This window comes from Rhinatrema bivittatum, chromosome 4 (genome assembly GCF_901001135.1).
Source record: "Rhinatrema bivittatum chromosome 4, aRhiBiv1.1, whole genome shotgun sequence".
In the NCBI taxonomy this organism is placed as follows: Eukaryota; Metazoa; Chordata; class Amphibia; order Gymnophiona; family Rhinatrematidae; genus Rhinatrema; species Rhinatrema bivittatum.
Window position 1 is genome coordinate 25,439,475 of NC_042618.1, and position 23,412 is coordinate 25,462,886.

A 23,412-nucleotide genomic window follows, 5' to 3' on the forward strand; every position below is an offset into this window, starting at 1 on the left:
TAATGTTGCTTGTTGTTTCTTGTTAGTACCTTACCAGCTGGTTGGCTCTAATTGGTTGGAAAATTATAAATAAGGTCTTAAAACAAAACAAAACAAAAAAAAACTAATAAGGATTTTAAAAAAGCCCCTGCAGTCCATACCTAGGAACTCTTGATTTCTAGTCACCCTGAGATTATTGAGGAAAAGGGACACACACAAACTTTATCCTCTGTCTCTCTCTCTCACACACTCACAAGTTCATTCTTTCTTACACATATACTGTCACATGCACACACATACATGCTCTTAAACACACCCACACAGGCTCTAAGACCCTCTCCACCACGCACTCAAATGTTCTTACCCCCCCGGATTCCCTCATACACACAGGCTCTCACCCAGACAGGCACCCATTCATTATCTCACACACAGACACCAGGCAGACACTCATTCTCTCTCTCACACACACACATGTACAAACCCCCAGGCAGGCATCCATTCTCTCACATACACAGACAGACCTACAGGAAGTACCCATTCTCTCTCACACACACAGATAGACCCCCAAGCAGGCACCCATTCTCTCTCTCTCTCTCTCTCTCTCACACAGACAGACCCCCAAGCAGGCACCCATTCTCTCTCTCTCTCTCTCTCTCTCTCTCACACAGACAGACTCCCAAGCAGGCACCCCTTCTCTCTCTCTCTCTCTCTCTCTCACAGACACATAGCTAGACAGACCCCCAAGCAGGCACCCATTCTCTCTCTCTCACACACACACAGACTCCCAGGCAAGCACCCATTCTCTGTCACACACATACACACACACACAGACCGACCTCTAGGCAGGCACCCATGATCTGTTGACAAAATATTATCAATACTGAACGTACCAGAAGGCCTTACTCAGAAAAAAAGAACAAAATTTGGAAAATCTGCAGTAATCTCTATTTTTATTTTAAGGAGGAGAATTAATTAAAATGTCTTAAGAAACTGTGTGCATCAGCTCTCTGTAACTTTCTAAAACTCTTCCTTGTTTACTACACTCAGAACTCAACAGAACCTGCTGAAGTAGCCCATTGGAGCCTCTTCATCTTTTGATACCCAATTGATATCATCCTTGCTTTAGTTCCAGGTAATGTGCAGATGACAAACAAAATCAGATGTTTTTTGGGGAGTGGGTGGGGAAGAGGAGGGGAAGTTTACACAATGGCATGAAAGGAGACTGATCTATATATATTGAGATTTAATAAAATTAAAGTAATCCTTTCCACTTTTTAAAATATTACCTTATTTAGCCTGATCTCTGTTGTACCAGCTAATTGCACTGGTTAAAAATATTTAATGCCATTGTACAAAAAGCAGTTAACAACTGAGGCTATGTTTATAGCTTAACTCAATATATATAAATTTACATGATAGTGCAATTTACTTAGTCTGATATATTATTTCAGGGGGTTGAATATAGTGCAAGAGCTAATTTTCTTTTGCCTTAGTTTAAATTAGTAGTAAAAGTTTTTCTGAAACGAAATACAAATCCAGAGCAAGGGATTTTGGAGAAAATAGGATAAAGCATAAGCATTGTCAAGTTAAGTGTAAAACATTGACAAGACAGGCTAAGAGAGAATTTGAAATGAAGTTGGCTGTAGAGGCAAAAACTCATAATAAAAACATTTTTAAATATATCCAAAGCAGGAAATCTGTGAGGGAGTCAGTTAAACTGTTAGATGACCAAGGGGTTAAAGGTGGCTCTTAGGGAAGATAAAGACATTGCAGAAAGAATAAATGAATTCTTTGCTTCTGTGTTTACTGTTGAGAATGTTGGGGAGATACCGGTTCCGGAGACTGTTTTCAAGGATGATGAGTCAGATGAACTGAACCAAATCACTGTGAACCTGGAAGATGTAGTGGGCCAGATTGAGAAAGTAAAGAGCAGCAAATCACTTGGACTGGATGGTATGCACCGCAGGGTTCTGAAGAAACTTAAAAATTAAGGGATACATTTTCAAAGTCGCATGCGGGCGCACATGAACGCACTGATTTTCTAACATGCATGCAGCGATGCTCACATGTTAGAAAATCTGATATCCGCGCCCACGTGTGCACTTGATTTTGTATCGGCTTGCGCATGGGTGCCCACTCATGCACTTGAGGAATTTCTTAACCCACATGCGGTAATGAGATTCTGCTTTTGCCTAGTTCCCTCCCAGTCCATCCAATAAAGTAGCAGACTGAGAGGGAACATAAGAACATAAGAAATTGCCATGCTGGGTCAGACCAAGGGTTCATCAAGCCTAGCATTCTGTTTCCAACAGAGGCCAAACCAGGCCACAAGAACCTGGCAATTACCCAAACACCAAGAATATCCCATGCTACTGATACAATTAATAGCAGTGGGTATTCCCTAAGTCAACTTGATTAATAGCAGTTAATGGACTTCTCCTCCAAGAACTCATCCAATCCTTTTTTGAATCCAGCTACACTAACTGCACTAACCACATCCTCTGGCAACAAATTCCAGAGCTTAATTGTACATTGAGTGAAAAAGAATTTTCTCCGAATAGTCTTAAATGTGCTTCTTGCTAACTTCATGAAATGCCCCTAGTCCTTCTATTATCCGAAAGTGTAAATAACCGATTCACATCTACTCATTCAAGACCTCTCATGATCTTAAAAACCTCTATCATATCCCCCCTCAGCCGTCTCTTCTCAAAGCTGAAGAGCCCTAACCTCTTCAGCCTTTCCTCATAGGGGAGCTGTTCCATCCCCTTTATCATTTTGGTTGCCCTTCTCTGTACCTTCAGTATCGCAACAATATCTTTTTTGAGATGTGGTGACCAGAATTGTACACAGTATTCAATCTTCCAGTCTTGCAAGGTTCTCCTGTAATGTATCACAATCCAATTGTGATTTAACTACTCTGAATAATTTTGTATCATCATCGTCTTATTCCTTTCCAGAACATTTATATATATATTGAAAAGCACTGGTCCAAATACAGATCCCTGAGGCACTCCACTGTTTACCCTTTTCCACTGAGAAAATTGACCATTTAATCCTACTCTCTGTTTCCTGTCTTTTAGCCAGTTTGTAATCCACGAAAGGACATCACCTCCTATCCCATGACATTTTAGTTTTCTTAGAAACCTCTCATGAGGGACTTTGTCAAAAGCCTTCTGAAAATCCAAATATACTACATCTACCGGTTCACTTTATCCACATGTTTATTAACCCCTTCAAAAAAATGAAGCAGATTTGTTAGGCAAGACTTGCCTTGGGTAAATCCATGTTGACTGTGTTCCATTAAACCATGTCTTTCTATATGCTCTAAGATTTCGATCTTGAGAATAGTTTCCACTATTTTTCCCAGCACTGAAGTCAGACTCGCTGGTCTATAGTTACTTGGATTGCCCCTGGAGCCTTTTTTAAATATTGGGGTTACATTGGCCAGCCTCCAGTCTTCAGGTACAATGGATGATTTTAATGATAGGTTACAAATTTTAACTAATAGATCAGAAATTTCATTTTTTAGTTCCTTCAGTACCCTAGGATGCATACCATCCGGTCCAAGTGATTGATTGATTTATTTATTTGTTTATTTATTTAGGATTTTTGTATACCGACATTCTCGATACAAATATCGAATCAGGTCGGTTTCCATAGAACAAAACTGTCGCGGTTTCTGAACATAAGAACATATATATTAAATATTAAATAGACAACAATAACTCGTCAAAATAACGTGAATAAATGTTGGGAATAGCTAAAAAAGAGGGTAGGCTAAATTGGGATATACAGGTAACAGAGAACAGTGTTGATGGGCATAAACATGAGTAATGCATGAGCTAAAGAACTAATGCATCAACAAAGGAGTCTTTCAAAACAAGTGGGCTTTGCTACTCTTTAGTTTGTCAATCTGGCCTGCTATATCTTCCAGGTTCACAGTGATTTCGTTCAGTTCGTCTGACTCATCACCCCTGAAAACCATCGAACTGGTATCTCACCAACATCCTCATTAGTAAACATGGAAGCAAAGAATTCATTTAGTCTTTCTGCAATGGCCTTATCTTCCCTAAGGGCCCCTTTAACCATTCGGTCATCTAGTGGTCCAACTGACTCCCTCACAGGTTTCTTGCTTCGGATATATTTTAAAAAGTTTTTATTATGAGTTTTTGGCCTCTATGGCCAACTTCATTTCAAATTCTCTCTTCGCCTGTCTTATCAATGTTTTACATTTAACTTGACAATGCTTATGTTTTATCCTGTTTTCTTCAAATTTCTTCCAGTTTTTGAAGGATGTTTTTTTGGCTAAAATAGCCTCTTTCACCTCACCTTTTAACCATGACGGTAATCGTTTTGCCTTCCTTCCACCTTTCTTAATGTGTGGAATACTGCGCCTCTAGGATTGTATTTTTAAACAATGTCCATGCCTGTTGAACACTTTTAATCTTTGCAGCTGCATCTTTCAGTTTTTTTCTAACTATTTTTCTCATTTTATCAAAGTTTCCCTTTTGAAAGTTTAGTATTAAGCTGCAGATTTACTTATTGTCCCCCTTCCAGTTATTAGTTTAAATTTGATCATGTTATGATCACTGTTGCCAAGTTGCCCTACCACCGTTACCTCTCTCACCAAATCCGGCGTTCCACTAAGAATTAAATCTAAAATAGCTCCCTCTCTTGTTGGTTCCTGAACCAATTGCTCCATGAAGCAGTCATTTATTATATCTAGGAACTTTATGTCTCTAGCAAGTCCTGATGTTACATTTACCCAGTCAATATTTGTTTGTTTATTTATTTATTTAAAAACTTTTCTATACCGTCGCTAAGTTATATACCATCACAACGGTTTCCAAATAGGCACATAAACTAAGGTAAGTAAATGAAGGATATCGTACATTCTAACAGGTGCCAATAAAGTTTGGTTACAATTTCATAAATAAAATCATTATTTGAGTAATGTTGGTCAAGTCCAGGTATATTATTGAGTTACTATCGCTTTGAAATATTACTTCTTAAATGTAGGATTGAGTAAATTCATTCTCATCTGCATTACATTATTGAGGTAACTGAAATCTCCCATTATTATTGCACAGCCAAATTGGTTAGCTTCCTTGATTTCTCTTAGCATTTCATCATCTGTCTGACTATTTTGTCCAGGTGGACGGTAGTATACTCCTATCACTGAACTTCCTTATCCCCCTAACTAACCTTCCTCCCTTTTCCCCTCTCCACACTTCTCTACCCCGACCCCTCTCCACACCCTAACTAACCTATTTTCTTTTGTTTCACAACTTACTTGCTCCTTCGAGCAGAAGGAAGTTGTGCACGCCGGCCACCTGCCAGCGAGCACTTCACCAGGACAGTGCAAAGTGGCACTGTCCCGTTGGTGCACGGCTCTGGTTCTGACGCGGTACTGGCCTCTGATGTCCCTGGGAGTCCCAGGTGTTCCCCACCGATGTTGGGTACCGTGCACCTTGGAGACCCTAGGAAGAGCCGGTGATGCCTCATCCCCCTCTTTCAGTCCTGGCCTCATCGGACTTTCACGAGGAGTTGGACTGCAGGGTTCAGACCACAGTGCTCAGAGATCTCCAGAGTGTCGAGCCGCCCAAGCCACCGGCCCCCATACTGGTGCCCAAGCCTCTGCCATCTATCCTAGCACCCCTGCTTGAGCATCTGGATGTCCTTTTAGGCGCCCTACCAATGCAACTGGTGCCCGAGGGGTCTTCGATCCCCCTCCGATGCCCCCCACTGGAGCGATCCCGATCCTCGGGTCCTCGAGGAGGAAGACGCAACCGGTGCTGCGTTCCTGAGAACTCAGTTCCCCGAGCCTTTACCGGGTCCTTCCGGCCTCCCGTGGCCCCCTGTCCCCTCGATGCCAGGGGAACCGTCGATTCCCACGGTGCCCTTGAGGCCACCGAAGTCGTTGGAGCCCAGGGCTGATATCCCCCACAGGCCTTGCTATCCCTTTCCAACTGCTCACGGAGGAGGATGCATGACACAAGATGCTGGAAGTACTCCAGTTTGTCGATGCTCCTATGGAGATCATGGCAGTTCCCATCCACGACATCTTCAAGGACCTTCTTCTTCAGATGTGGGAACACCCGATCTCTATCTCCCCTGTCAATAGGAAGGCGGCTGTCACCTATTTGGTGTAGCAAGCCATGGGGTTCGAGAAGCGGCACCTCCCCCACCAGTTAGTGGTTGTAGAGTCCGCCCTCAAGAAAGCCAGGCGCTCCCATACTCACGCCTCTGCCCCTCTGGGGTGAGAACATAGGGAGCTCGAAACCTTCGACCGCAAGGTCTTCCAGGGCACCATGCTTATCACCCGGATTGCCGCCTACCATTGTGCATGACTCAGTACAACTGGAACCTATGGAAGAGAGTCCAGGATCTTGCGGAGACCCTACCGCAGCAGCAGCAGGAGGCGCTCTCTGCTATTGTCCTGCAGGGCTTTGAGGCTGGCAAGCACAAGGTGCGATCCACCTACAATGTCTTTGAAACTGCAGCTTGTGTAGCCGCTGTGGGCATCAGTGCCCATAGGATGGCGTGGCTCAGGGCTTCTGATCTCTGTCCAGAGATGCAGGGGAAACTAGTTGACTTCCCCTGCACAGGTGACAATTTCTTTGGGGATAAGGTCCAGGATGCGGTAGCGCAATTGAAGGACCACCATGACACCCTTCAACAGCTTTCCACTAGTGCTTCCTAGGCCAGGATCTCGGAAGTCCTTCTACAGGCAGAGGAAGTATTATCCTCCGGCCTCCCAACCTTGCACACCATGCACTAGCTCCAGGGGCTGCCCCTGCCAGCAGCAAGTGCCCAGGCCCCAGCCGGCGCCCCAGCAAACCCCGGCTACGGGCTTTTGACTGCCGGCGAGGGAGCACAGGTGAATTGAGCACACCCCTGATGATGGATCCCCCAGTGGGAGGCGGGCTCGTTGGCTTCGTCCATCACTGAGAGGATGTCACCTCGGACTGATGGTTCCTTTCCATAATCCGTCAGGGGTACCATCTCAACTTCCAACAGCTCCCAGGGACCTCTCCCCCATGTCCATCATGGGGTTTGTCCGCCCAGCAGGTCATACTTCAAATGGATTCTCCGCCCTTCTCGCAGCAGACGCGTTAGAGTCGTTCCCTCGACCCCAGCAGGGCCGAAGTTTCTATTCAAGGTATTTCCTAATTCCAAAAAGGAACAGCAGCTTACGCCCTATCCTCTACCTCAGGGCCTTGAACAAGTTTTTTTCAAGAGAAAAGTTCAAGATGGTCTCTTTGGCTACACTGGCTATGCTCCTTTGATCTCAAGGAAGCTTACACTCACATAGCCATTTTCCCCGGTCACAGAAAATACCTCCACTTCATGGTAGGGAAGGCTTACTATCGGTACAAGGTGCTGCCTTTTGGATTGGCCTCAGCTCTTTGCATCTTCACCAAATGCCTGGCAGTGGTGACTGCATATCTCAGGCGTCATGCGGTGCATGTCTTCCCGTACCTAGAGAGATTCCCGCGCTGGACTGCTGTATGCTTTAGCTGTGACAATGTGGGTTCTACAAGCCTTGGGGTTTGTGATCAACTACCCAAAATCTCACCTCTGCCCATCTCCTCAGTTGGACTTCATAGGTGCCAGACTAGACACGGAGCAGGCAAACACATTTTTGCCGCACGATTGGGCTCTTGCCTTCGCCTTGCTGGCGGCCTCCGCCGTAGCAGCCGGCAGATGACTGTCCGCCTTCTGCTCTGTTTGCTTGGCCACATGGTGGCTTCCGTCCATATTACCCCTCTTGCCCATTTGTGATTGCGGAGGGCTCAGTGGACCTTGCGGTCACAGTGGCGACAGGCCTCTCAAGACCTCGAGACTTGCGTTGCAGTCACAGAACCTTTGCAAGTGTCTCTGACCTGGTGAGAACACCTCTCCAATTTGGAGTGGGGGATTTCCTTCCAAACTGCTCCGCCTCATGTAATCCTCATTACCAATGCCTCTCCTCAGGGCAGGGGAGCCCATGTGGATGGCCTCCACATGCAGGGTCTCTGGACCGCTCACGAAGCCCGCTATCAAATAAACTTTCTGGAGCTTTGGGTGATCCGTTACACCCTATGGGCATTCAAAGACCGATTATAGCACAAAGTAGTCCTGATCCGGGCGGACAACCAGGTGGCAATGTGGTATATCAACAATCAGGGAGGCACGGGCTCGTTCCCTCTCTGTCATGAGGCGATGCAGGTGTGGACCTAGGCCCTATCACGGGGATGCTGTTGTGTGTGACATACCTGCCTGGGACTCTGAACTGTTAGGATTTGTGGATATGTGGGCCCTGGGCTGAGGTGAGAGATGGTACCGCCCATGGGGAGGAGCCCTGTGAGCCTCACCGTCGGGAGGCGAGGTCTCAGCTGCGGAGTGCATAGAATAGCAGGTACTGGAGAGGGAGCAGAGAGAGAGTGAACTGGAAGGTCAGAAGAAGCTAGAGAGGTTGGCCCCAGGGGGTGGAGCCACGGAGCACCAGTGCTGGGTGCTGACATCAGATACAGCTCGGAAGTCCTTGAGTCTCTTATAGAGAAGTAAAGCGGCACTGAGCGGGGAGCGTAGCAGGAAAGTCACACAGACACAGAGGTGCCACGGAGTCAGTGAAGTGGGGTATACCCAAAGACGATTCCTCTGTAGAGATGATACGGCAATGGTCCGCAGAGCAGGGTACACCGGTGAGGGTTCCTCAGTAAAGATGATATGGCAATGGTCCGCAGAGCGGGGTGCACCTATGAGGGTTCCTCAGTAGAGATGATACAGTAATGGTCCGCAAACGGAGTACTCACTGTAGAAGTAGCGATGGTTCCAGAGGAAGCCCCAGGGAATGGGGCAGGCAGCAGTCCTAGGCGCAAGGCCTTCCAAAGAGTGGACAGCAAGAGACGAGGAAAGGGCCCACGGGGAGCGGGAACCCGCGACGTCTCATGCCGAGAAAGCAGGAGCTGGAACGGGAAGTCTGTAGTGAGCGAAGCGGATTCAGCAATGAGGGAACTCGTTGCCAAGTCATAGGCAGACAGGGCCATCCGGCTTAAGAGTCCACAATGAATGAGGTCATCAGGGGGGACAACCCGAAGTTCCCGCCATGACATGCATAAGACTGGCCCAAGAGCACATGTGCGCGCCTAAGGAACTCCGAGAGCAAGATGACGGTCGGCAGCGACCACGTTATCCAGGGAGGCCTGGGAACAGAGGCAGGCCGCAAGTCTACCCAATGAAGTCAGTGCAGTGAGGCAAGAGGTGAGCAACAGCGGTCACAGCCTTCTGCGACCGACGGGCATAACATGAACATGCTGGCGGACCGGCTGAGTTGCTCCTTCCAACCACACGAATGGTCCCTCAACCCGGAGGTAGCGGCCAAACTGTTTCATCAGTGGGGTACACCAGATGTGGACTTCTTCGCCTCCCCACACAATCACAAGGTGAGCAGGTTCTCCTCCCTGTTGTCGGGGAGCAGACATCTTTCCTGCGATTCCTTCTCCCTCCACTGGTAAACAAAAAAGAATAGATGCCTTGATCTTTTCCAAATATTTATTAAAGTAGAGACGTGTTCAAAAGAATGCCCGACTCAGGTTGAGTTTCGCAGCTTAACATCCGATGCCTCAGGAAAAGATCAAGATATCTATTCTTTTTTGTTTACCTAACGGCCATTGTAGATCGCCTACCTCTTTGTTTTCTGGTTCTCCCTCCACTGGGGGAGTCTGCTGTTTGTGTACCCTCCTCTCCCGCTTCTCCTGAAGACCCTGCTGAAGCTTCAACAGGACAGAGGGACCATGATCCTTGTGGAGCCTTTTTGGTCCCAACAGGCCTGGTTCCCTCTCCTGTGGGACCTTCGATCAGACCCCCCCCCCCAATCCGGTTGGGGACTGCACCCGATCTGCTCATGTAGAATCAGGGCACCCTGCGCCATCCGAACCTCTAGGCATTGGCCCTGATGGCTTGGATGTTGAGCGCCTAGTCCTTCAACCCTTGGCCCTCTCGGACTGGGTCTCACAGGTGTTGTTGGCTTCTAGGAAACCTTCCACCAGAAAGTCCTAGAGCTTGAAGTGGAAAAGATTCTCCATCTGTTGTGCGGGGCAGGGCTTGGATCCATTCACATACCTCCTTCCTACTTGTGGCACCTTTCCGAGTCTGGGCTTCAAACCAGCTCAGTCAGGGTCCATCTCAGTGTTGTGAGTGCGTACCGTCAAGGTGGTACAGCCGTATCGGTTCAGCCTCTAGTAGGTCACTTTATGAGGGACCTGCTCCAGCTGAAGCCCCCTCTTCAGCTTCCTGTTGTGTCCTGGGATCTCAACATTGTCCTGGCGCAGCTCATGCATCCTCCCTTTGAGCTGCTGCGATCCTGCGACATGAAGTTGCTCACCTGGAAAGTTATATTCCTGGTGGGATTATTTTGGCTTGTAGGGTCAGTGATCTTTAGGCTTTGATTACATATCTGCCATGCACAAGGTTTTTTCACATTCGTGTGGTCTTGCGTACGCACCCTAATTTTCTGCCTAAGGTTGTGACTGATTTCGACCTTAATCAGTCCATTGTTTTACCCATCTTCTTTCCTAGGCCTCATTTCCCCCCCAGGTGAATGGACTCTTCATACTTTGAACTGCAAGAGGGCCTTGGCTTTCTATTTAGACCACACAGCCAGTCACAAGCAGTCCACTTAGCTCTTTGTGTCCTTCGATACCAATAGGCTGGGAGTGGTGGTGGGTAAACAGACTTTATCCAACTGGCTGGCGGTTTGCATCGCCTTCTGCTATGCGCAAACAGACCTTCTGCTGGCTGGCAGAGTAAACGTTCCCTCTGTGTGGGCCATGGTGATGCAAGCAGTCCCCGTTGTCAAAATTTGCCAGGCTGCAACGTGGAGTTCTCTTCACACGTTTGCGGCTCACTACTGCCTGGATAAGGATGGGCAAACGTTTTCCATGCCAGGCTCCATCGGATGATGTCACTCACATGTGAGGACAAACATCCTGCTGTCCTAGATGAACACCTGTTACAGGTAAGCAACTGCGCTTTTTCACTCAATGCATAATTAAGCTCTGGAATTTGTTGCCAGAGGATGTAGTTAGGGCAGTTACAGTAGCTGGGTTTAAAAAAGATTTGGATAAGTTCTTGGAGGAGAAGTCTATTAACAGCTGTTAATCAAGTTGTCTTAGGGAATAGCCACTGCTATTACTGGCATTAGTAGCATGAGATCTACTTAATGTTTTGGGTACTCGCCAGGTACTTGTAACCTGGATTGGCTACTGTTTGAAACAGAATGCTGGGCTTGATGGACCCTTGGTCTGACCCAGTTTGGCAACTTCTTATGTTCTAAGATTTTAAAGTACTGTAAAATTTCAAGTTTCAAGAAAATACAGCAAACAAATCTACTTTATAAAGTGCAGTAGTTCTAACAGTGAGAAAGTAACAAAGCCTTTAGATAATTAAACTATTTGCAAAAAAACCAGTGTTTTCCCAAAATAAACTTTCCCGTGAGTAAACATTTGACTATTTGAAATTTTATGTCTGTAATTATGATTATTTCTAGAAAGGAAGAACTTGGAAACTATATTAATCTCTGTAACTCTGTATAGCCTAAAAATATTATTATTGCTATTACGTAATTCATAATTACCTTGCCTTTAATGCTTTACAAACCAATAACAAAACACACTTGTAAGAATATAAATTCAGAGTTTTCCAACTGATTCATAGTTTAGTCTAACATTTTCTAGCATGCTCTTAAGTCTTTAGAATTTCAGTTTATTTTGTATTTATTAAGATTTCAGGCTCTCCTAGTGGCTGGTAGTTTTGTGATTTGCAGAATTCTTGGTCTGTCATGACTGTCACTTGAACTCCACAGGAGGTGAACCGAATAAGATTAGACTATTTACCCCATCAGCGCTCCATCCAGAAGGTAGGAAATTGTGCACATAAAATAAAACAAGCTATTAGTGTCTCTTTACAAGGAACAAATTATATTTTTAAAAGGTACAAACCCTTTTTTTAGTGAGGAAGATTTTCAAAACTACCCTTTATGTTACTGAGATACAAAACACACAGTTTTTTTTCATTCCGTTTTGAGGATGTTAATTTACATTAAGCATTTTAAATTTACAGAGGTTTAAAAAATATTGAATATTTGCTGAGGTTGTAGGTGAATATATCGCCAGAAAAATCATTTTGTGTATGCTGGTATGTTAGACTGTGAAGTAAATAAAAGGTGTTACTTGGATTTTAGGCCTAGATTTATCAATCTGCTGTAAATATTGCATGCAATAGAAAAGGGGCGTGTTTTATAGTAATAGCCTAGGGGCCAATTTTTAGATGCAGAATGAGACATACAAATAGAACAGTATACTCTTGTGAAGATTTGATGTCCTTCGGAGTGAGGAAACTCACCCAAAGATGAGATTTATACAATGTTCTCTCAACCTAGCTTAATGTTACCTAGGTAGAGAGTCCATCAGACTAGGTTAAGAGAACATTGTACAAATCTCATCGTTGTGTGAGTTTTCTCACTCCGAAGGACATCAGATCTTCACAAGAGTGTACTGTTCTGTTCGTATGTCTCACTCTGCATGTAAAAGTGGCCCTAACCCCTACACTACTCCTAAACCTCACCTCGAGTTACTAGGTGGGCCTCCTATTGTAGCATAAATAGCTGCTTATTATGGTGCCACCCCCAGAGGCCCTCTCTCTCTTTTTCTCTCTCTCCCTCTCCTTCTCCCTCTCCCTCTCTCCCTACCCCCCTCATCTCAGGCCCTTCCCCAGCCTAAAAATGCCCAAAACAGAATTTGCAAAAAAATCACGAATTGTGTTATGGGCATAATGCATGATATCGCACAGCTTAATGCAATTGAAAAAGGTGTAGTTATTTTCGGCGTTAAAACTGTGTGATATTGTATGTTATGCTTCGCGAAGCCAGCCCACTTTTTCTGAAACCCTGCCCCCGACTCCTCCCCAATCCCTCCCCTTTTAAAAAATTGCATTGCACTATGCATTATGGTGCTTATCGTGTACTTTAAGGTGTTTTCTCATGAGAAAACGCCTTAACGCATGCGAAAATGCCATAACGCGATTTGATAAATGATCCTGTTACTTTTTAAAAAAAATTTCTTAGTAATGTTCATCCAAATTTATAATAAACATTTTCTATATAGACTGAACATTTTTCCATTACAATTGTCTTAATGTTGTAGAGAACTTGGACATATGTTACAGTCAGAGAATCAGTATTTCAATTGAATGCTTGTCTTTCTGCATACCTCTTAAAAACTGCAACACCTCCTCCAACCCCCAACTCCTAACCCCAGCCCTTCCTTAAAGCTGCAGTTTTAAAATTACAGTTTCTGTGCTGTTTTATATAGAAGTTCTTTGGCACACAGTACATATATATAGTAAGAACATAAGAACATAAGAAAATGCCATACTGGGTCAGACCAAGGGTCCATCAAGCCCAGCATCCTGTTTCCAACAGTGGCCAATCCAGGACATAAGAACCTGGCAAGTACCCAAAAACTAAGTCTATTCCATGTTACCATTGCTAATGGCAGTGGATATTCTCTAAGTGAACTTAATAGCAGGTAATGGACTTCTCCTCCAAGAACTTATCCAATCCTTTTTTAAACACAGCTATACTAACTGCACTAACCACATCCTCTGGCAACAAATTCCAGAGTTTAATTGTGCGTTGAGTAAAAAAGAACTTTCTCCGATTAGTTTTAAATGTGCCCCATGCTAACTTCATGGAGTGCCCCCTAGGCTTTCTATTATCCGAAAGAGTAAATAACCGATTCACATCTACCCGTTCTAGAACTCTCATAATTTTAAACATCTCTATCATATCCCCCCTCAGACGGCTCTTCTCATAGGGTATGAACATTAAAATTAGAGGAGCTTTCAGGTGTTACAGATAAGTAAACCTATCGTACATGAATTTGCAAGGGAAACAATTATTTTCCATTTTCCATATGTGGGGTAATGTCATCCACAGCACTGAACAAACTCGTCTCCCCAAGCTAGTAGAGCTTTGAACTTTACTGAGCATGTGTGGGAGTTCCCTCGCAGGCGTTGCCTCGTTAGTCTCTTCAGTTATTTCTTATCCTAATACAGCACAGATGTGAATTCTGTCTCTCTTCTAATTTTTCTATAAAAATCTTTAAAACCTTTTTCAACTCAATATTTTTCCTTCATTACCTTCTTATTAAATTGCCTCGCTGCCTCTACAGTCCCAACAACAATACTTTTCAGTGCTATGCCAAAAAACCCAAAAAAATATCATACCACCGAAGTGTAGCCTTCTTTTTCATCATGTTCAGACAGAAGAACAAATCAACTATGGTGTGCAGTTTCAGTAGTCGTATCTCTGGGAAAATTATGTCCCTTACCGATGGGCATGAACTGTTACAGATGCCTTGGTCTGAAACATGACCAGAAGAACTGCCATGCCTGTGGACAGATGTCCCTGTGCTTGTAGAATTCCAGGATGTTTTGTATCAAGAAACTGTATAAATCTTTCCAGAGTCACAGTAGGTCCTCATCCCACAATGCAGCCTTGTCTGCCTTAATGGGAGAAGAGTTAAGCAGGAGCTCATCAAAAACTCCCCCATCCAGTCAGGCTGAAGCTGCAGGGTCAAGTTCCACCAGCCTCCCTGCATCAAAGTCGAAGCGGCATCAATCCCTGGAGCCATCGCAGTCTGTGTCAAAGAAGCAGGGTGCATCAGCGTCAGTACCATTGCTGTGGCCATCATCAGCGATGCACAGTGCACTGACTTGCTTGATGCATTTTCCTCTGATGCATTTGACACTCGGTGTTTTAAGGTGCTTGATGCAGGATGTGCCTAGGCACTTGTTGCACAACTGATTGATGCATGATATGCCAATGCATGATGCACTGGTGCACTTGAGGCACAAAGCTCTGATTACATGAAAATGTGCAGCCTCAATGCATTCCAACGCAACTGCCCTGCGATAACACAGTGCTCAGGATCCTATATCTAGAGTCCTTTGTTTTCATTTTAAACTGATTTTCACCCATAAATTCCAAGATTTTTCCAAAAATTACAATCAGCTTAAACTGATTTTCATCCTAATTTTAGACTGATTAAACAGCAGCTGTAGAGCTGCAGATGCAGTGTCTCAAGTCCTCCAGCAACTGCTGGAAGCCAGTAAGGGCAAAAGTACCTGCAGCATTTCAAATCCTGCCCCCCCCATAAGCAATAGCACTCTTCCACCAGTATCACTGATAAATATTTAAAATCCGAGCTCTTCCTCCCCTCCAGGCAAGCAAGGTGTCTGTTGCTTGGTGTTGCCAATGTAGTATTTGAAGCAGGCCATTCCCACCAGAAACACTTCCCGTATGCTCCCTGGCCCCACATAAACGCAGAAATGCAGTGCTGCAGAGCGAGGAGTCTCAATATACATGCTGTTGAAGAGGAAAGGAGAAGCCTGGAGCCACCACTAGTAAAGGAGAATGCTATTGCAGTAGGGGTGGAAAGGAGATTCTCTGTTAGCACCACCGGCCGTGGCAAGCCACGACCGGGGCCGGGTGTCATGGCCGCCGGCCGCGGCGGACCGCGACTGAGGCCAAGCCGGCGGGTACAAAAGAAATAATTACCCGAGACGTCTGACGGCGTTCGGGGCTCCTGCGGGGCAGGCTGTCCTCCTGCTTCTTCCTGCGGCTGCTGCCGCATTGCCGGGCTGACTATTATTATTTATTTAAATTTTTTTAATATACCAATGCTCAAGACCAGGTCTTATCGTACTGGTTTACAATAAACTAGGGGGTAAACCAGTTAACACTGAAAGCGAAAGTTACATTACAACAGGGAATGTAGAACAAGGCTGTAAGAAAAAAGGGATAGATTAACAATTTCTAACTGGAGAGCAGTGCATGTAAGCAGAGAGTAATTGCTTACATGGTGAGAATTATATACAATTTACACAGTGGAGTCGATTAGGCAAGTTATATGAGAGTGCAGTTAGCAGAAAACAGTTCCTTTGTGCGGCGGAAAGAGGACGCAACCGAGGGGTGTTGGTCCGTGTGGGTTACCATAAGGCTTCTTCAAGGATATGCTTGGGCGAACAGCCATGTTTTTAATTTTTTTCTGAATGTGATATGACAATGTTCCTGGCAGAGATCTGGCGGGAGAGAATTCCAGTGATGCGGACCCGCAGTTGATAGCGCTCGTTTTTCAATGGCATTGTGTATAGAGGATTTGTGCGGGGGAACCTGGAGGGAGTCTCTGTATGCAGATCTGGTAGGTCTTGCTGAGGAGTGTGGTTTGAGGGGTATGGTGAGTTGGAGAGAGGATTGCTGAAATATGGTTTTGTGAATGATGGTCAGTGTCTTGAAGAGAATTCTGTAGCGGATGGGTAGCCAGTGAAGTATTTTTAGAATCGGTGTGATGTGGTCCATACGGCGAGAGTTTGTGAGGATCCTGGCTGCAGCGTTTTGCAGCATTTGAAGGGGTTTGGTAGAAGAGGCCGGGAGACCAAGCAGCAGCGCATTACAATAATCAATCTTTGAGAATAGTATGGCTTGAAGGACCGAGCAGTAGTCATGGAAGTGTAGGAAAGGTCTTAACTGTTTTAGGACCTGTAGTTTGTAAAAGCCTTCTTTAGTGGTGTTAATGAATTTTTTAAGGTTCATTCTGGAGTCTAGGATGGCTCCAAGGTCTCTCACTTGATTTACTAATGGTGTATTAGTAGTGTTAGCTAGTGGGTTATTATCATTGGGGGAAATGACAAGCAGTTCAGTCTTGGACGTATTGAGAACAAGGCTGAGGCTTGTGAGAAGGAGGTTGATGGCGTGAAGGCAGCTATTCCAATAGTTTAGAGTGTCGGAAACCGGATCCTTGATGGGGATTAGGATCTGCACGTTGTCCACATAAATGAAGTAGGTGAGGTTGAGGTTATTGAGTAGTTGGCATAGGGGGAGAAGATATATGTTGAATAGGGTCGGCGAGAGCGAGGAACCCTGGGGAAATCCTTGCTTGTCCGCTACAGGATGAGACTATTTGTTGATTATTTTTACTTTGTAATACCTGTCGCTTAGAAAGGATTTTAACCAGAGGAGCGCAGAACCTGAGATGCCTATTTCCATCAGATGGTTGATGAGGATTGTGTGGTTAACTGTGTCGAATGCTGCCGAGATGTCTAGCAGAGCTAGCAAGTATGATTGACCTTTGTCGAGGCCCATCAGGATGTTGTCCGTTAATGAGACTAGGAGAGATTCTGTGTTTCTGCGTTTCCTGAATCCGAAATGTGATGGGTATAGAATGTCGTGGGAATTGAGGTAGTCTGTGAGTCGAGTATTGACCAGTTTTTCCATTAGCTTGGCTATGAAAGGTAGGTTGGCAATGGGGTGGAAATTTATGGGGTTGGATGGGTCCAAGTTAGGTTTTTTTAGTAATGGTTTCAGAGAGGCTGTTTTTAAAGCGTCCGGGACTGTTCCGTGAGTGAGGGAACAGTTTATGATGTCGGCCAGAGGTTTGGCGATGATGTTTGGGATTGTGAGAAGGAATTTGGTCGAGATTTGGTCTATTGGGTGCGATGAGGGCTTCATTTTCTTGATGATAGATTTGATTTCCAAGGATGATGTAGGAACAAAAGATTCTAGTGACCGTTTGTGTATCGATGGGGTGTGGTTTTGGTCAGGTGGAGGCTGGGAGTTTGGAGTGGGGTTGGAAGATGTCAGCGGAATAAGTAAATTTTTGATGTTGTCGAAGAAAACTGCCAGCTCAGAGGATTTGTTTTGTGCTTCTTCTTCTGGGATGATTGGAGGAATAGGGGTGGTGAGTGCTGCAACATATGAGAATAGTGTTTTTGGGTCGTATAGGAAGCCGTGTATTTTTTTGGCGTAGAAATCCCTTTTGGTACGAAGAATGGTGGCCCTATAGTAGCTCATTGTGGTTTTGTAGGAGGCCAGTGCAGTGGAGGTGGGATCCTTCCGCCAGTGTTGTTCTTTATGTTGTAAGTCTTGTTTGAGTTTTCTTAATTCTGATGATGACTGGCTCCTCGGGGTTTCGGCTCCACCCCCATGGCTTCCCCTAGGGCCGCACGCGCGGCTGAAGATTGTTCTTAAAGGAGCCATGACAGGAAGTTGTCATGGCTTCTCCTGAGTCTCCTCCCATGGCTTCTGGTACTTAAGGCAAGGCCTGAGCATTCAGACCTTGCCTTGGTATTGAGGTTCCTGCCTGAGTTTGATCCTGTGTTCTCTGTTCCTGATACTTCGTCCCGCTCCGCTTCCCTGTTCCATGGATTGATTCTTGGCTCCTGACTTCTGGACTGGTGGACGTGTCTTCTCCTGGCTTGATCCTGGTACGGCATTGGACCCTTCTCCTGGCTTGATCCTAGTACGGCTTTGGACCCTTCTCCTGCTTAGACCCTGGACTGGATTCGGACCTCGCCTGTGTATCGAACCTCAGACCGGCTTTGGATTCTTCTACGACTCTGTCCTCAGACTGCTACGACCTGCCGGAGGCGCCAGCCGTCTGGAACCCACGACCTGCAGGAGGCGCCTGCATCCAGACCTTTCTACAGTCTTCAAGAGGAGTCGCCTAAGTCCCAGCGGCCGGACCCCTACAGGCTCCTCCTGGGGGGGTTGCGTGCTTCCAGGGTGAAGCCTTCAGTCAAGTCTTTCCTGTCCAAACGGCCTCGCTCTTCGACGGTAGCTGTCTACCTCGAAACAAGGGTCCACTTTCATAACATTCTCAGTGGCATGGAGAGAAAGAGGTACATGCTAGGCAGGGGATGGGATAGAGATAGGGATGCTGCTGAGTGGGTGAGTGGTAGAATCTGCTCAATATTGTTTATTGTCCTGGTTTCTGACCACCAAATAAACTCTATTTACCCAGAAAAAAAATGTCATATTTTTCCACTGATTTTCTCCTGTTTTTATTCTTGTCATAATAAACAAAACAAAAGTACGCTGGATTTTATAAGATACGCGCGTAGCTTATAAAATCCGGGGTCGGCGCGCACAAGGGGGTGCACATTTGTGCAACCTGCGCGCGCCAAGCCCAGCGCACGCTGCCTGTTCCCTCCGAGGCCACTCCGATTTCGGAGCGGCCTCGGAGGGAACTTTCCTTCGCCCTCCCCCCACCCACCCCCCCAGCCCTATCTAAACCCCCCCCTTACCTTTGTCGGCCAGCTGCCCCGCTCCGTGGTCCGTCCCGGGGGCTGTTCCGGAGGCCGCGGCCACGCCCCCGGAACACCCCCGGGCCGAAACCATGCCCACGTCGCCGCCCCCGAAACACCGCGTCCCGCCCCCTAAACGCTGTGTCATCCCGCCACGCCCCCCGCCACGCCCCCGACAGGAAGCCCCGGGACTTACGCGTGTCCTGGGGCTCTGCGCGCGCCAGCGGCCTATGCAAAATAGGTGCGCCGGCGAGCATAAATCCAGAAGGATTTACGCGCGCAGGGGTTTTAAAATCCGCCCCTCAGTGTATTGGGATCCATGTTAAATGTGGGAATTTTAATTTTCAGATCTTGTGACTATATGGTGTTGTCCCTCCCGACGTAGCCAGCGGACGAAACACGGGGTCCATGTCGGGGGACCCCTACCTGTGATTGGAACTATACAATAAAACTTGACAGTGGAGTTGCCATTTGAATTGTTGTAAATTAAATTAATTTTTGGATCCAATGAGTTACTCTGCACTTGCTGTTTGTTTGGTAATTGAACTCTCCCATTATTATTGCACTGCCCAATTGGTTAGCTTCCCTGATTTCTCATAGCATTTCATCATCTGTCTGACCATTTTGTCCAGGTGGACGGTAGTATACTCCTATCACTATACTCTTACCCAACACACATGGGATTTCTATCCATATAGATTTTACTGAGCATTTAGTCTCTTGTATGATCTTTATCCTGTTGGACTCTATACCCTCCTGGACATAAAGTGCCACACCCCCACCAAGTTGATCCTCCCTATCTTTGCGATATAATATTCTCTTCTGTTAAATGGAGTTTCGTCTACTCCACCTCCTTCTACAGTTATGCTAACAAGTGACGGTCCTTCTCCAGGGTCTTCCTTAGTGAACACTGAACTGAAGTATTTGTTTAGTATTTCTGCCATTTCTTCATCTCTCTCCACCCATTGATCCATATCATCTTTCAATTTCACTATACCACTATAGACCTTTCTCGGATATATCTGAAAAATGTTTTATCACCTCGCTTTGCCTCCTTGGCAGTCCTTTCCTCCACCTGACTTTTTGCTTTCTTGATTACTTTTTTCATCTCCCTCAGTTTCACCAGATAATCCTCCCTGTCTTCCACTTTTCGGGATCTTTTAAATTTCTTAAAAACTGCTTCTTTTGTTTTTGTTACGTCAGCTGCCTCCTTTGTGAACCAGATTGGTTTCTTATTTCTCTTACTTTTGTTTACTTTTTTAACATATAGATTTGTTGTTTTTGTAATTGCTCCTTTTAGTTTGGCCCACTGTTGTTCCACCTCTCCCATTTTGTCCCAGTCTTCAAGTTCCACCTCCAGGAATTTTCCCATTTCAGCAAAGTCTGCATTTTTGAACTGCAAAACTTGGGTCTTCGTATGACTTCTCCGTAACCTATTTGCGATATCAAACCATACTGTTTGATGATCATTGGTGCTGAGGTGGGCACCCCAGACATTAGAGACATTATCTCCATTAGTGAGCACTAAGTCAAGTATAACTCTCTCCCTCATGGGTTCCATTACCATTTGTTTGAACAGAGCCCCTTGCTGGGCATCCACTATCTCTCTACTTCTGTTAGATTCTGCAGAAGGAATCTCCAGTTTATGTCCAGCAGATTAAAATCTCCAACAATCAACATATCTCCCTTCCTTCCCACCTTTTGTATGTCTTCTATCAGCTCTCTGTCTAGTTCTTCTATTTGAGAGGGAGGCCTGTAAACCACTCCGGTAAAAATGGATGCACCATCCTCTTTTTTTTTTTTTTTTTTTAGGACGGCCCATAATGCTTCTTCTCTACCCCCAAATCCTTGCAGTTCAGTTGCTTGGATATTGTTTTTGACATAAAGAGCTACTCCTCCCCCTTCTCCATCCTCTGTCCTTCCTTAACAAGTTATAACCCGGTATGGCTGTATCCCAATCATGAGATTTTGTGACCCATGTCTCCATAACAGCAACAACATCCGAGTCTGCCTCCACCATTAAGGCTTGCAAGTCTGAGATTTTATTTCCCAGACTGCGAGCATTAGTGCTCATAGCAGTCCAGTTTTGATCGATCTGATTAGTGCTTTTCTCAGGCTTGGTTTTTGCCTTATTCAGCTGACCTTTATTATCCCTGTCATCCTTCTTTGTTATTGTATTTGTTTTTGTTGTTCGGGGGTGACGCTCCACTTTCCTCCTGCAACCCCCGTTATTTAATTTAAATGCGTTATGGCATAGGATTTGAATTTAGTCCTTAGTATCCTTTTTCCTGCCACAGACAGATGTAAGCCATCTTTGACATAGAGACCTTTTCTATTCCATAAATTGCCCCAGCCTCCAGTATATCCAAAACTTTGTTCCTTGCACCAAGTTTTGAGCCATGTGTTGAATTTATGTATATTGCTTAGTCTCTCTTTCCCCTTTCCATGAACAGGTAAGACTTCTGAAAAGGCAATGGTCTTTGCCATGTGACTGGACGTCTCTCTGTACCACTTGGATGCTGTTTCTAGCAAGGTCATTGGTCCCAGATGGATGATAATATCAACTTCGAAGTCCTTTCCTTCTTCTTTGATTGCATTGACTATTTGAATAGCATTTCTACTGGCCGAAGATCCTGGAAAGCTTTTGATTATAGTGTTTCCCTCGAAAAAAGTTCCCAAATTGGTGCCTCTGATAATTGAGTCTCCATCATCCATTGCAGCAGATTCTAGTAGGTCAGAGGTGTTAGACCAGGCGCTTTTCCTCCAAGTTAACTGGAAGCCTCTCCCAATTCTCCCTCTTTGTCACAAGAGTCCTAGGTAAGTGATCCATTACCTTTAGGCTTGGATGAAGACTCTACCGGCATACCCTCCGATCCTCTTCCAGATCTACTGGACTACACCTCACCACCAGAGGATCTCACTTGTTCTGTTTGTGGAAAAGATGGGTACAGCTCTGGATGTCCATGTCTGCAAAGACAAAAACACCCTGTCTAAGCTTCTTTGACTTCTTGAAATACTGGACATTTCCGTTCAGAACATCCTCAATTTTCTACAGATGAGAATGTGGGAAACCCCATTTTGGGCACTTCCACAGCCAGAAAGTTGGACCACAAATTCAGAGCCCAGCATTCACCAGGCTTTGGTGTCATTCAGCTATCTCACTAATCTGCAGAGGTTGAATTTGCTTTGATTCTTCCCCAGGAAAGACCACTAAATTCTTGATAATTTTGGCAAGAAGATTTTTCAAAACACAATGCTATCTGCACACATTACCACCGATTCTTCATGGTGCAGTATAATTCATTACTGCATTCAAAAAATGAAGCCTTTCTTATCTACCACGGAACAAGGCAATTACTATCCAGGACCACCTCTGGATGCGGAAGAGGGCATCTATCATCTATTCCAATCAGTATATGATTCCTTTGACTCTATCGGGGCTTGATGTATGGTGTGGCTTCGAGCAAGTATCATCAGAGAAGGATGTCCATGAAAAACTGGCGGACCTCCCATGCATGGGGGACTGTCTTTTTGGGAAAACCTCCAGGAGACAGTTGCTCTGATAAAAGACAATAATGTGGAGGTACAGTCACTCTTGACAGCTCCTGAACAATCCTCCACAGTGAGACATAACTTCTACCAATACAAATGACCATCCTTCCACAGGAGGCCTTACCGGTCTTTTCAACAGTATCATCTGCTGTCCTTTCTGGCCAAGCATCAAGAGCCACTTTTGACCAGGCCTTGTGTAATTTTCTGCTGACAGCTTTCTCTTTGCCAACAGGCCCAGCCCAAACTAAGGCCTAGTTTTTTATCCCTCTGAATAAGCCATTTCTGAATCTTCTAGTAGGGCAAAGAATCCAATATTTTGCTGTGGAGTGGCATTGGATCACCAAGGACCCCTGGGTCCTCCAAATTGTGTAGTCTGGATACCAGTTGCATTTTTCCTTGCCTCCATCTCTTCTACCTTGATCAGCGCTCCATCCGGATCCCTCTAATTTACCACAGCTTCAATTGGAAGTCCGTTTGCTTCTCCAACAACAAATGATAGAACCAATACCAGCATCTCAACATGCTCTGGGTTTCTATTCCTGATACTTCCTTATCCACAAGAACACGGGGGTACTGTAGCCCTTTCTTAACTTGAGATGCCTGAACAAACAAATATTCTAATGAGTTCCCTCAACACAGTCCTGCCTTATATACAGAAGGATAACTGAATGTGTGCCTTGGATCTAAGGGATGCATTTGCTTACATACCCATCCACCCTATGCACTGGCACTGTCTGCTTCCAGGTGAACACG

At 45.4% G+C, this 23,412-nt stretch overlaps 1 long non-coding RNA gene across 3 annotated transcripts in view; it reads left to right on the forward strand.

The window, feature by feature from the left end:
• The window catches only part of LOC115089686, a 117,013-nt gene that overhangs the window by 20,272 nt on the left and 73,329 nt on the right, over positions 1-23,412 (forward strand). For 2 of the 3 annotated variants that reach the window (XR_003856203.1, XR_003856204.1), the window contains 2 exons: positions 1,027-1,111; positions 11,828-11,868. This is a non-coding gene — a long non-coding RNA (uncharacterized LOC115089686). Of the gene's footprint in view, positions 1-1,026; positions 1,112-11,827; positions 11,869-23,412 lie in introns of those variants that run through there. The other variant, XR_003856205.1, reaches the window with a different exon arrangement.